Below are 13,651 nucleotides of genomic sequence, written 5' to 3'. Positions count from 1 at the left end.
TAGCTCAAAAATACGTTCAAGGGAACCTTTCCTTGTGGCTCCTGTATTATATGTGATAATATCATGAAATGAGTCTCTTTTACAATGATAATACAGGAGACAGGTATAGCATTCATTCCTTTATCAGGTGTACATAAACAGGAGTTGTGTACCTCATCAACTGTCAGAGTGGCCTACAGTATATAGGAAAGACTAAACGTGATTTGAGGAGGAGAATTGGTGAACATCTCTCGGACATCCATAATCAAAGAGACACGTCCGTGGCACGTCATGTGTGTGATGTTCATGATGGCAATCCTGATGTATTGAGAGTGCAGGGGATTGAACAGATTTGTGTTTTCATCCGAGGTGGTGATGTTGATATACCTTTGCTCCGCAAGGAAGCGATGTGGACCTTTAAACTGCAGACTGTTTACCCAAAAGGGTTAAACGAGGCTATCTCCTATGCTTGTTTCATATAAGTAACGGTATTTAATGTATGCCAAAATATGTGATGTGTGAACAAATCACTCATCATGCCAGCACACTGTTCTATCTGTCACCTGTTGCATAGCCCCCTATTCAAGCAGAACTATCTTGTACTGCTTTAGGGGGGTTTATACAACTTAAGGAACATCATTTTGGAAGGTTGCTTATATGCCATTTATTCGCATTGGGTGTATATATATACGTTCCAGCACACAATGCAATTGTCCCTGTGTATATGTGTGCTTGATACACAGAGGGCCTTGACTGGCAAACTATGTGCTAATGGGGGGATGTGATCTGTTTCCCTCATCGCACTAAATTAGATACCTTCTGTCATTATAGCTTCTTAGATGATCCCCTCCGGCAGGTCCCTAGTGTTGTACCACATCGGTGCCAGGCTGATGATTTTCGCCGCAGATTGGATTCCCCCTACATGGCGCATGTGCTACCTCCCGAGAGTGCTACAGCTCATCTGTGCGATCGCCAAGTCAGAGGGCGTGATCGTAGACCGCCTTCAATTCTGATTGGCGTTTGCATCGGCGCACCCCCCTGGGAGGTGGGGCCTCTGTTATATCTACCTGCCATGTTTTCGGCGCGTAGGGCCATCACAGTAGTGATGGGAAGTTCGGATCTTTGAGCTGAATCGGTTCATTTGAATCAGCTCATTCAAATGAACCGATTCATGAATCGGATCTTCGGTTCACTTCATGAGCCGGCAGAGGCAAGTGAACTGAAGATCAATGCGCATGCTCAGCTCATCGAATCTTCGGTTCACTTGCTGAGTCGGCTCTCAAGTGAACCGAAGGTCAGGAGGGACTGGCTCCTGGCAAACACAGCTCTGCTGCAGTGGAGCAGACTGTGATAATTGTCTGAGAGTTTTAGTTAAAAGAATCACCGAGTCCCTACCAGACTTCCTGCTCTGCTACAGCATGTAGCAGAGCTGTGTGTGTACAGGGTGCATGTAGCATGATGCTACACTGCTGCATGCACCCTGTACACACACAGCTCTGCTACATGCTAGATTAATGCCTGCCCCCCCCCCCCCCCGGACGGACGGACGGACTGACTTACGGACTTACAGGGAGCCACAGAACAGGGAGCCTGGCAGGGACTCGGTGACTCACGGTTCTTTTAACTCAAAAGAATCAAATGAGTCTCTGACTCATTCGATTCTTTTAACTAATAGACTCAGCCGATTCTCTGAGTCCCTGCGACTCCCCCTGTGCTGGGAGTCAGTGCTGCGGCCTCTGATTGGTTGGAGGGCGGGGAGGGGCGGGGCTAGTGTCCACTGCCGGCTCCTATTTCACTGGCTGCTTCTATGCTGATCTGACTGAGCCGTTTCATTCGGATCGGCTCAGTCAGAGGAACCGACTCTTCCGGATCAGTGAACTGAATCGGTTCAAAAGAACGATTCGTTCATGATCCGGACATCACTACATCACAGTGCCGGAGCCCGTGCATGCAACAGTGCAGGGCATTTTCTCCTTACAGGTTATTATAATAAAAAGCGCCTGATGACACATGGCACATCCATGTCACGTAGAAACGCGTTGAGCCGTTGTTAGTTAGTGTAGGACACGGTTCTTTAGGCAGGGTGTAAGTGTGAATGGGCAACTTACCTCTGTATGAGATATTGCTGGCAACGAGTGTGCATGTGGTCTCAGGTGGAAGCCCCACAGCGCCAATGCGGGGGTGTGGAAGTTGATTAGGCTAGCCTACTGTAAATGCAGTAGGCTAGCCTACTGTAAATGCAGTACGCAACAACTGTTGACACTGTATGCTGTATGGATGATTGGTTACAAATTACAGATCAGACCCATATATGCAGGCAGTGCTGTTATATACAGAGTACTATAGGTAGGCGAGGTGCCACCACTATGCTCAAAGTTGCCAGGATTCAGTGACAGACTGAGGATCGCTGCTGGTTTACCCTAGACAATAAAAATTAAGGACCCTGCCCTCATCCCTGACCATGCATACACGTAGCAGTACATTGCTAGCAAGATATAGGGTCTATTCCAGACTTCATCAGGTGTAGTTGGTTATACGGTATCCCTCTCTACACCAGATAAGTCTGGTTGCCTGATATTCACAGAAAGTGATATACAGAATTTTCCCCTTTTTAAAACAGATTGTAATAAATCTTTATTATTTTCTTTTAATAAGTTCTTCAGGCTATGTGATGATATAACTGCATTGGACGTACATTACTATATCTATTTATTGTGAGACAGGTCTAGGTTCAGCAACAGTATATTGACTACCTGAACATACTGAATGACCAGGTTATTCCATCAATGGATTTTTTCTTCCCTGATGGCACGGGCATATTCCAGGATGACAATGCCAGGATTTATCGGGCTCAAATTGTGAAAGAGTGGTTCAGGGAACATGAGACATCATTTTCACACATGGATTGGCCACCACAGTGTCCAGACCTTAACCCCATTGAGAATCTTTGGGATGTGCTGGAGAAGGCTTTGTGCATCTACCATCATCAATGCAAGATCTTGGTGAAAAATTAATGCAACACTGGATGGAAATAAATCTTGTGACTATGAAGAAGCTTTTCGAAACAATGCCACAGCGAATGCGTGCCGTAATCAAAGCTAAAGGCGGTCCAACGAAATATTTTTGGTGGCGACTTTTTTTGGGACGGACAGTGTATAAATCATGGGCTGTAGGAATGTAGCCCAATTGACAGATACTTGAGTCGGATGTCAGGAAATTCTATATAAACAGGAGAAATGTATTACAATATTCTATTCTAGTCAACTACGTTTAAACTTTGACCTTTCTGTAACACTCAGAAAATAAAATTTTGGGTGAAGTTATTGTAAGAGGTAAAAATCCCTTTGTATTAAAATATATGGTTAAACAGTTCTTTATTATATAGGCCTGTTGTTAGCCCACTGGACTGGAGTTAATATGTTAAAGGTGTTGTCTTACTTCAGTAAGTGGCATTTATCATGTAGAGAAAGCTAATGCAAGCCACTTTCTAATATACTGTTATTATCCATATTGCTTCCTTTGCTGGCTGGATCATTTCTCCATCACATTATACACTGCTCGTTGCCATGGTTACAAACCACCCTGCAATCCAGCATTGGTGACCTTGCACTAGCCTATGTCCACTCCCATGGTCCCAGCCACAAGAGAGGCTGATGCTTTTTCCTATAGTGTGCAAGCACGACCGCCATTGATGGATTGCAGGGTGGTCTGTAACCATGCAAACGAGCAGTGTATAATGTGATGAAAAAATGAATCCAGCCAGCAAAGGAAGCAATATGGACAATCACAATACATTAGTAAGTGGCTTGTATTCACTTTTTCTACATGATAAATTACACTTACTGAAGTGAGACAACCCCTTAACTATGACCTAGAGGCAGTTCAACATGGAATTGAAAGACTTGACCAATCAACATTGAGGTATTTAAAAATTATATGCATATAGGGAAATGAATCCGGGAACAACTTTGTGCTGCCAAGTCATCAATTATATTATAAAACTCAGTACGCAGAGGGAGCAGGGACAGTCTGATAGCCGCTAGATCTGGAGGTCAGTATTGACTATCCACTAATATAATAATCTTATGTTAAACAGAACATTGCATTATGGAGCAGGGTCACATAACTCTTTCTCCGCACAGTGATGCATAATGGGAAATTAATTCTCCCCTGCATTCACCCTAGGGCAGTGATGGCCAACCTTGGCACTCCAGCTGTGGTGAAACTACGACTCCCAGCGTGCTCCATTTATTTTTACAGAGTTCTGAGAGCAGCCAAGCAAGGGGGGCATCTTGGGAGTTGTAGTTTTACCACAGATGGAGTGCCAAGGTTAGCCATCACTGCCCTAGGGAGTTTGTCACTCCTCTGTGTTTTCTTATATGGATTTGCAGAATACTAGCACTCTAGTTACATTTGTGGTAGTTGTTAGTGTTACTGTGTAATGATTTCCATGAACACCGCCCCTTTCCTGCTCTCTATAATGCATTTGACGTTCATAGGCATGTACAGTTGGCTTCTGATGTGCCCTTACACCATGAGGACACATCGGGAGTATTGATGTCATGGACACATGCATACTGCCCCCCCCTCAAATGCCGTATCGCTACCATGGACCCACGATGGTGAACATATGTGTGTGTGTATTAGCTTTACTCTTTCATTATTCTTTGATTGATTTATTCAATTAATACGCAGTTGTTGCTGCACATGTTTTTGTTAACAATTAAGCTTTTTACTTACTGGTCTACCTGATAACACTAAATCCCACCGTGGACACTGTGTATATGTTTTTTACCCAACACCTGGTGTAATACACTCTGTTTTGTAAATATGAATGTACTGATTGTACACTTTTTTATTATGTAATTAAGACCATTATACCCACATGTGTGTGTATATACCTTCATATGACCTAATACCCTTAAAATATTTTCCTGTCTATAAAATGCCCCTCATGGTAGCATTCCAAATTCAGAATCAGAAAACAGCCGGATTTATATCCAAACTGACAAACCCCTCCACAAGTGAACAGGAAGCAAGTAAACTGCCTAGGGAAGAGGTGGCAGTTCTCAGCAAGTTTATATAAGCAGAGGTGGTGAGGCACAGGGTTAAAACTGACAAGCTGACATAGGACCATCCCTTTTAGTTAAGCTGTTATACCATATCTTTTGATATAGTTGACCACTTAACAGACATCAATTTTTTCAGAAATTTTCTTGATATCATGTCATGTATTTATTCCTATTGTTCTTGTCTAGGGATGAGAGAATCAACTTCGGCTGAAACATCCGAAGTCAATTTGCATAATACTTTGTTTGAATACTGTATGGAGCGAGGTACCACTTGGAACCAAACCCGAGTTCGGGAGATGTTTTTTTACAGTAGAAATTGATTTATGAAGTTATTACTCGAAGTCTCCCAATAACCTCAGCTCATAGGAGCCAATACATTCTAATACTGTATGGAGAACTCGCTCCGTACAGTATTTAAATGAAGTATTATGCGAAAGTATTATCACCCATCCCTATTCTTGTCCCTTGCTTGGCTCAGTGCTATTCTTCCTGTTAAAATGACAGAAACCATAACAGAACCTGATGGACCCTACTATGTCAAGGAGGTCCTTCAGCCACCAGCAGTGTCCACGTATGACGGATCTGGAAGGGCACTGTGGCTTTTGCTATAAATGGAAGCCATAATGCTGGTGCAAACTCAGTCTACAGTGTATTTCAAGGTCTGCACAAGGATCGCTCTCTGTGTAAAGGCCCCCATATACATTAGTGTATTGTCAGCCAAATATTTGTCTAAACTGTATGGGGAGATCCTAACTCTCCTCCAACAGATGATGTCGGAGGAGAGAAGGACTGAGTGAATATTTTCAATCGATCCTTTTGTTTTGGCAGCAGCTTTTTCCTCTCTGCCTATTGAATACAACTACTAGCTTGACTAAACTAAATGTTTATATGTGTTTGGAATAGTTGGGAGGGAGTCAGGAGAGATAGCTGTCAGCTATTGAATGTGTATGGCCGCCTTAAAGCCCAAAAGTAACAGTTCATCAGTCATCCCATAAGAAAACACAGTAGTCAGATCCTCACTGCTTACACAACACACGTAAGGTTGTATTAGACAGGCAGATTATTCAGGCGTTTGTTGGGAAGAAAGTGTTCCTTCCCAGCAATCACCTGCTAGTCAGCGGAGGAGACCACTGCTATTACATGCAGCGATCTCCTCCACTGTATGAGGACAAGTGATCGCTAATGCCATCACTCGTCCACATACTAATTCACTGTTTGCCTGCATCAGATCGTGATTAGACACCATGATTAAACGTTAGACACTATGTTGAAACCTGTTGAAAGATTGGGAATGCCCGATCCAGGGCTGGCCTTAGGTGTTCAAGCACCCTGTGCGAGCTACTCTTGTGGTGCCCCCCCTCCCCCCTTGACCTAAACATACACAAAGAGGAAAACAATCTTTGTAGCAAACAGTTTTTTTTTTATTCCAGATAATTTAAGTGCAAGTGCAAACAAGTACAATCATACCCAGTGTCACCCATAGCCAGTCTCCTGCCCCCATTAATCATACCCAGTCACTTTTGCCCAGTCCCCTGCCCCCATTAATCATACCCAGTGTCACCCAGAGCCAGTCCCCTGCCCCCCTTAATCATACCCTGTCACCTTTACCCAGTCCCATGCCCCCCTTAATCATACCCAGTGTCACCCTTATCCAGTCCCCTGCCCCCTGCCCCCTTAATCATACCCAGTGTCTGTCACCCTTATCCAGTCCCCTGCCCCCCTTAATTAGACCCTGCCCCCATTTAATGAAAGATATTTGGTAAAAAAAAAAAATCTATAAGAACAAGTACTCACTATTTGAAGTCTTCAGCTTCCTCCTTGTCTGCAGAGCACCAGCCGCCATCACACATTAAGCGGATCCCTCCGCCGCTCTCTGTGAAGGCGCAGCATTTGGACTCCTCCATGCTGACCTGGCAGCTGCAGTGGCTCAGCTCACCAGGCTCACCTCACACATTCTCGGGACGGCCTTCTGTAAGAGACCGACTGCGAGTTGTGTCGGCCGCCGGGCGCCCCTGTTGCCATGGCGCCCTGTGCCGCCGCACAGCTCGCACACCCCAAAGGCCAGCCCTGGCCCGATCGGCAGCAGTATTACAAATCATCGAACACTCGTTCGATGATTTGGCAGACTATCTACCAGTCCAATACCGCCTTAAAATTTAGTTTACGTAACAGATTATGGCAATGCTAAACTTGATGTCTAATGCGAATGTGATGTCCTAGTCTGGATTCTGAAGCAGGAATTCACCTTTCTTCCTCTCCTAAAATAAAATATTATTTATTGATACAAACACAACAATCAACGTAATATCCGCATTACCGAAGTAATCTGGATTTCATCAGAAACACAATGCGGTATTTCACTGTAAAAAGTCTGATTCAGAGGATTGCCTTGGCTCATTCTCTGGTTGCTTGTATAGCACAAACTAGAAAAGTGCCCAGCTGGCAAATTTGCTTCTGATTTATAGGAAAGGTCAGTTAATCCCAAGAAGACAGTTTGCTAAATATCAAGAAATCTCCCCATGTGTTTTCTCTGCCTGTTTAGCTAAAGATCAAATACAAATAAGAGCAAATACAAATAGTAGAAGAATAAGATGGAGTATGCATCTCCTTTAATCAAAACTGCTAAATGTAATTGCTCTGCAGAATGTAAAATTATATGAGAAATGTAATTAGGATTATGCATTTATATTTTATATCCATCCACTGTGCAAAGTCCAGTGTAAAACTATTACACCAAAAGCAGGATTTAGTTTCCATTTAATATGGAATTTGTAACCTACTAAAATTCCTTGGCACTGTTCATTCAAAGCCACACTGGGAGACAAAATGCTAACGTGATGAGAAATTGGTATAAAAAGGAATATATAATTATAAAGAAGAAAGGTAATGCTATTCTCTAGTTTTAGACATAAATCAAAGACATAAAAGATCAATCTCACAAAATGTTGGGACTTATGTATAAAATCTAGTACAGACAAAAACTGTTGTCTACAACCGAGTGCACCTCTGTTTGGTCAGTGTGGGATCCTGTGCGCCACATTCACTTTGTCTGTTGTCTACAACAGCCAGCCAAAATCCAACTATCACCTGGTCCCCTGGACCACACTATAAGAGTGTTCACACTTCTTACTCAACTCACAAAATTAGTCACAGGGGATCCTCATCTATTCCCAACCTGTACATTAAGCACTGCCAGGAGAGCTCCACAGCATTTGCCAAAGGCCAAAAATTGTTCATATACAAATAACATTAACTCCTTACAACTTCACAATTAGACAAAACACGTACAATGAAGGAAGCAATAAACTGTTGGTGATCTTCCAGAAAAACATTGTTACCTGCTCAGAAGCACCAGAATAACTAGCAGATTTCACATTAATCTTAAGCAGTGCCTCCAAAAGAAACCACCCAGTAGAGACCTCGACAAGCCATTATAGGTGCTATTAAATATTTCCTAATTAGAGTTGAGCGGACACCTGGATGTTCGGGTTTGACGGGATTGGCTGAACTTCACAAAAAAGTTCGAGTTTGGGACCCGAACTTGACCCGAACTTAACCAGAACCCCATTGAAGTCAATGGGGACCCAAACTTTGGAACACTAAAATGGCTCTAAAAAAAGAAATGGAAAGGGCTAGAGGGCTGCAAATGGCATCAAAATGTGGACACGAGCATGGCAACTTCTCTGCAAACAAATGTGGATAGGGGACTTAAAATAACATAAAACACATAAAAAAATAACAATCTTGATCTAGGAGGACGAGGTCCATATGGAGTAGGAGGTTGATGAGGCGGTGGATGTGGAGGTGTAGGTGGAAGTGGTGAAATATAACCTGTGATAACCACCTCCAGCCTTGCTAAAGACATGTTTAGACAATACACTGGCTGCAGGGCAGGCCAGCACCTCCAAGGCGTAAAGGTCAAGCTCAGGCCATGTGCCCAATTTGGAGACCCAGAAGTTGAAGGGGGCAGACCCATCAGTGAGTACGTGTAGGCATGTGCACACATACTGCTCCACCATGTCGCACATCCCCGTGATGTCCACAATCCAATTGGATATCTGCTCTATCAACTTTCGATGTTCTTTTCTGTGCCTACCATGTTGATCCATGCCGGAGAGGGAGCGTGAGAAAAGGATACCATATCCAAGGGAGGTCAATGTATGAAATTAAATGTGATTGAGCGGAAATGTGGGACAAATTATTGAAGCCGAAGATTCCAAGTAAAGGAGGGGGCGCACGCGCCAATTACCCAGTCCTGACTCGGGGAGGTAGTGACGATAAATAACAATACAGGACTCTTAAGATGCCCTGTTATTGGAATAATTAATAAAATTATAGGGAATGTCACTGGGGTATTTTGGATTTGGAAACATTAGACAGGAGAGGCCCTGCTGCCACTTTGTTAACTCTAGATAACTTCTGCCTGATCGCACATCCCCGTGACGTACACGATCCTATTGGATATCTTCTTTTTCAACTTTTAATGTACTTTTCTGCGCCTACCATGTTGATCATGGTTAGCGGCGAATCAGGGCTCTACGCCGGAGAGGGAGCGTGAGAAAGGGATAACACATCCAAGGGAGGTCAATGGCTGAAATGTGATCGAGCGGAAAGGATCGAATGAAGGAGGTGGAACGCGTCAATTTTAGAAATTTAAGTCCCTGTCACCAATGCAGAGCAGGAGTTTTTCATCGGCAAAAATGGGTTAATGTCACCCACCAATAGAACAGATGATTTTAAAAAAATTTAGGCCCTGTCAACTATGCAGAGCAGGGGTTTATTCACTGCAAAACTGTGTTCATATCACCCACCAATTGAACAGATGATTTTACAAAAATTAGGTCCCTGTCACCTATGCAAAGCAGGGGTTTATTCACGGCAAAAATTGTAAAATGTCACCCAAGAATGTAACAGACGCTTTTGCACCCTGCTCCCTCTTTTGCTGTGCTGGTGCCTCTGTGCGACCACCGCCTCTTCGTCCAAACTAGACAGGTCAGTCACATGACCATGATTGCATGTGGGGTCTAGTATCTCATCCTCCTCCACATCATCTTCCACCCACTCTTTACCCCTGCCAGCAGAAATCTACAGCAGCTGGCACCTGTGTTTTGTCATCATCAGAGACGTGCTGCGGTGGTGTTCCAATGTCCTCATCCTGAAACATAAGTGGTTGGGAATCAGTGCACTCAATCTCTTCCACTTCTGGTGCAGGGCTATGTGGATGGTCCACGGAAACCCTGCCAGCAGAGTCATCAAAAAGCATAACAGACTGATGCATGACTTGGGGCTCAGACTGCTTGCCTGATTTGCAAGTGGGTCATGGGCTGTAGGTGCAAACTCTGATCTTTCAACAGGAGACTGGTAGGGAGACAATGCGAAGGAACTGTAGGCACTGTCAGCCCTCCAATCTACTATAGCCTGTACTTGTTATGGCCTCACCTTATTCATACTGTCCTAAATGCAGTGTAGGCCGCAAATGTACTTTCTAGGGCAAAAGATGAGCATTAGTAGAGCAGGGGTATATCAGAGCCAATAATTGATGAATTTCACCTGACAATGTAACAGACAAATTAGTGAAATTTATTAACCTGTCCACTAGGTAGAGCAGGCGTATATATCACAGCCAAAAATTTGTGAATTTCACGCGGCAATGTAACAGACAAATTATTGAACTCTAGTAACTTGTCCACTGGGTAGAGCAGGGGTATATCACAACCAAAAATGTGGGATATGTAACCCAACAATGTATAAAGCAAAGTAGTGAAATTACTTAAAAAATTATGAAATACATAAAAAAAAAAAAAAAAAAATAATCTTGATGTATGAGGTGGAGGTCAATATGGAGTAGGAGGTTGAGGAGGTGGTGGATGTAGTGGTGTAGGTGGAAGCGGCGGTGGAGAAGGGCGAGGTAGCCTGGTTTTTGGTTTTAATTTATTTTATTTTTTAAATTAGGGTACACCCCAAAATAGTTGGAAATATCAAACATACAACAATGAGCAATTGCACTGTAGTATAACAATGGCTGGGTAAGGCCGGTATACATGTCTATTCCGTACAAGGTACGGACAAGTCCTGTGAGATCCATGCCTGGTTCATTTTAATGAACGTGAGCTTGTCCACATTGCCTGTGGACAGGCGGCTGTGCTTGTCTGTGATAACGCCCCCTGCCGTGCTAAACACACATTCAGGCAATACACTGGCTGCATGGCAGGCCAGCACCTCCAAGGAGTAAAGTGCAAGCTCAGGCCATGTGCCCAATAGTGATGTCCCGAACTATTCGCCAGCGAACAGTTCCCAGCGAACATAGCTTGTTCGCGTTCGCCGCAACGGGCGAACATATGCGATGTTCGGTCCGCCCTCTATACATCATCATTGAGTAAACTTTGACCCTATACCTCACAGTCAGCAGATATATTCCAGCCAATTAGCAGCAGACCCTCCCTCCCAGACCCTTCCACCTCCTGGACAGCATCCATTTTAGATTTATTCGGAAGCTGCATTCACAGTGAGACGAGGGACAGTGCTGCTGCTGATTGAATAGGGAAAGCGTTAGCTAGGGCATTGTTCTGTGTCCACAGACTCATCTGCTGTAAGGCAGGGCTGGTACATTAGTGTGCTTATATATATATATATATATATATATATATATTGCAGTTGCCTGGCTGCCCGTGTGTGAGAGGCTGCAGGCTCAGTCACAGACAGTACTGTGTGCACACCATTCATACAGGGTGTGACAGAAAATACCTTGCAGATAAAAAAAAATTATATTTAATATTTTTCCGTGACATAATCACATTTGCAAGGCCGTGTGTGTCAGGCCCACACAGACTGTATTGTGGACACTGGCTAGGCCTTCACTCATACCGTTACAGGGTGTCATTAACTCAAATACCTTGCAGATAAAAAAAATTATATTTAAACATTTTCTGTGATATAATCACATTTGCAAGCCCGTGTGTGTCAGGCCCACACAGACTGTATTGCGGCCACTGGCTAGTGGCTAGGCCTCCACTCATACCGTTACAGGGTGTCATTCACTCAAATACCTTGCAGATAAAAAAATTCTATAAAAAAAAATTCTGTGATATAATCACATTTGCAAATTGCAAGCCCGTGCATGTCAGGCCCACACAGACTGTATTATGGCCACTGGCTAGTGGCTAGGCCTCCACTCATGCCGTTACAGGGTGTCATTCACTCAAATACCTCGCAGATAAAAAAAATTCTATTAAAATTTTTCTGTGATATAATCACATTTGCAAATTGCAAGGCCGTGTGTTTCAGGCCCACACAGACTGTATTGTGGCCACTGGCTAGTGGCTACGCCTCCACTCATACCGTTACAGGGTGTCATTCACTCAAATACCTTGCAGATAAAAAAAATTATATTAAAATTTTTCTGTGACATAATCACATTTCCAAATTGCAAGGCCGTGTGTGTCAGGCCCACACAGACTGTATTGTGGCCACTGGTTAGGCTTCCACTCATACCATTACAGGGTGTCATTCACTCAAATACCTTGCAGATAAAAAAAATTCTATAAAACATTTTCTGTGATATAATCACATTTGCAAATTGCAAGGCCGTGTGTGTCAGGCCCACACAGACTGTATTGTGGCCACTGGCTAGTGGCTAGGCCTCCACTCATACCGTTACAGGGTGTCATTCACTCAAATACCTTGCAGATAAAAAAAATTCAATTAAAAAAAATTCTGTGATATTATTACATTTTAAAATTGCAAGCCCGTGTGTGTCAGGCCCACACAGACTGTACTGTGCCCACTGCCCACAACTTATATAGGGTGGCACAGTACCTTGCACGCATAGTACCACTTATCTAAAAAAAATGTCAGGCAGAGGCAGGCCACCCCACAGGGGCCGTCGTGGTCGTGGTGCTGTGATTTCCACTGGCCCTGGAATAATGCCTGGTGTTCAGAGGCCACGAACCCTGAACCCAAAAAATTCTGAGAAAATAGTTGACTGGCTTACACAGGACACCCAATCTTCAACAGCTTCCGCTAAGAACCTTGACGCACCATCCTCCTCCAGCTCAGCTTTGGTCACCTGCTCTCAAGTTACCACTCTCCCGCCCGCCGCCACCACCACCACTACCACCACAGCCGCTTCACTTGATCCCTCAGAGGAGTTATTTACACATCAGTTGGATGAAATTAGTGATGCGCAACCATTATTGCCAGGGGATGTAGATAACAGGGATATGTCTCAGTCAGGCAGCATTACACACATGGACGTACAGTGTGATGATGATGATGATGATGTTGTACCCGCTGATGCTTCCTTTGTTGAGGTGATAGATACAAGTGAAGTGGTTGATGATGACGATGTGTCCGTGGATGCCACGTGGGTGCCTGCTCGAAGAGAAGAAGAAGAGGGGGAAAATTCAGAAGGAAAGACAGAGAGAAGGAGGAGACGAGTTGGAAGCAGGGGGAGGTCGTCGCAAGGAGCTAGTGGCATAGTCAGCCATACAGCACGCTAATCAACGCATGCTGTTGCCACCACCAGAATGCCGTCATTGCAAAGCTCAGCAGTGTGGCATTTTTTTTGTGTGTCTGCCTCTGACAACAGCGATGCCATTTGC

The sequence above is a fragment of the Bufo gargarizans genome, chromosome 1 (genome assembly GCF_014858855.1).
Source record: "Bufo gargarizans isolate SCDJY-AF-19 chromosome 1, ASM1485885v1, whole genome shotgun sequence".
NCBI lineage: Eukaryota > Metazoa > Chordata > Amphibia > Anura > Bufonidae > Bufo > Bufo gargarizans.
Note: the sequence above shows the minus strand (reverse complement) of the source record.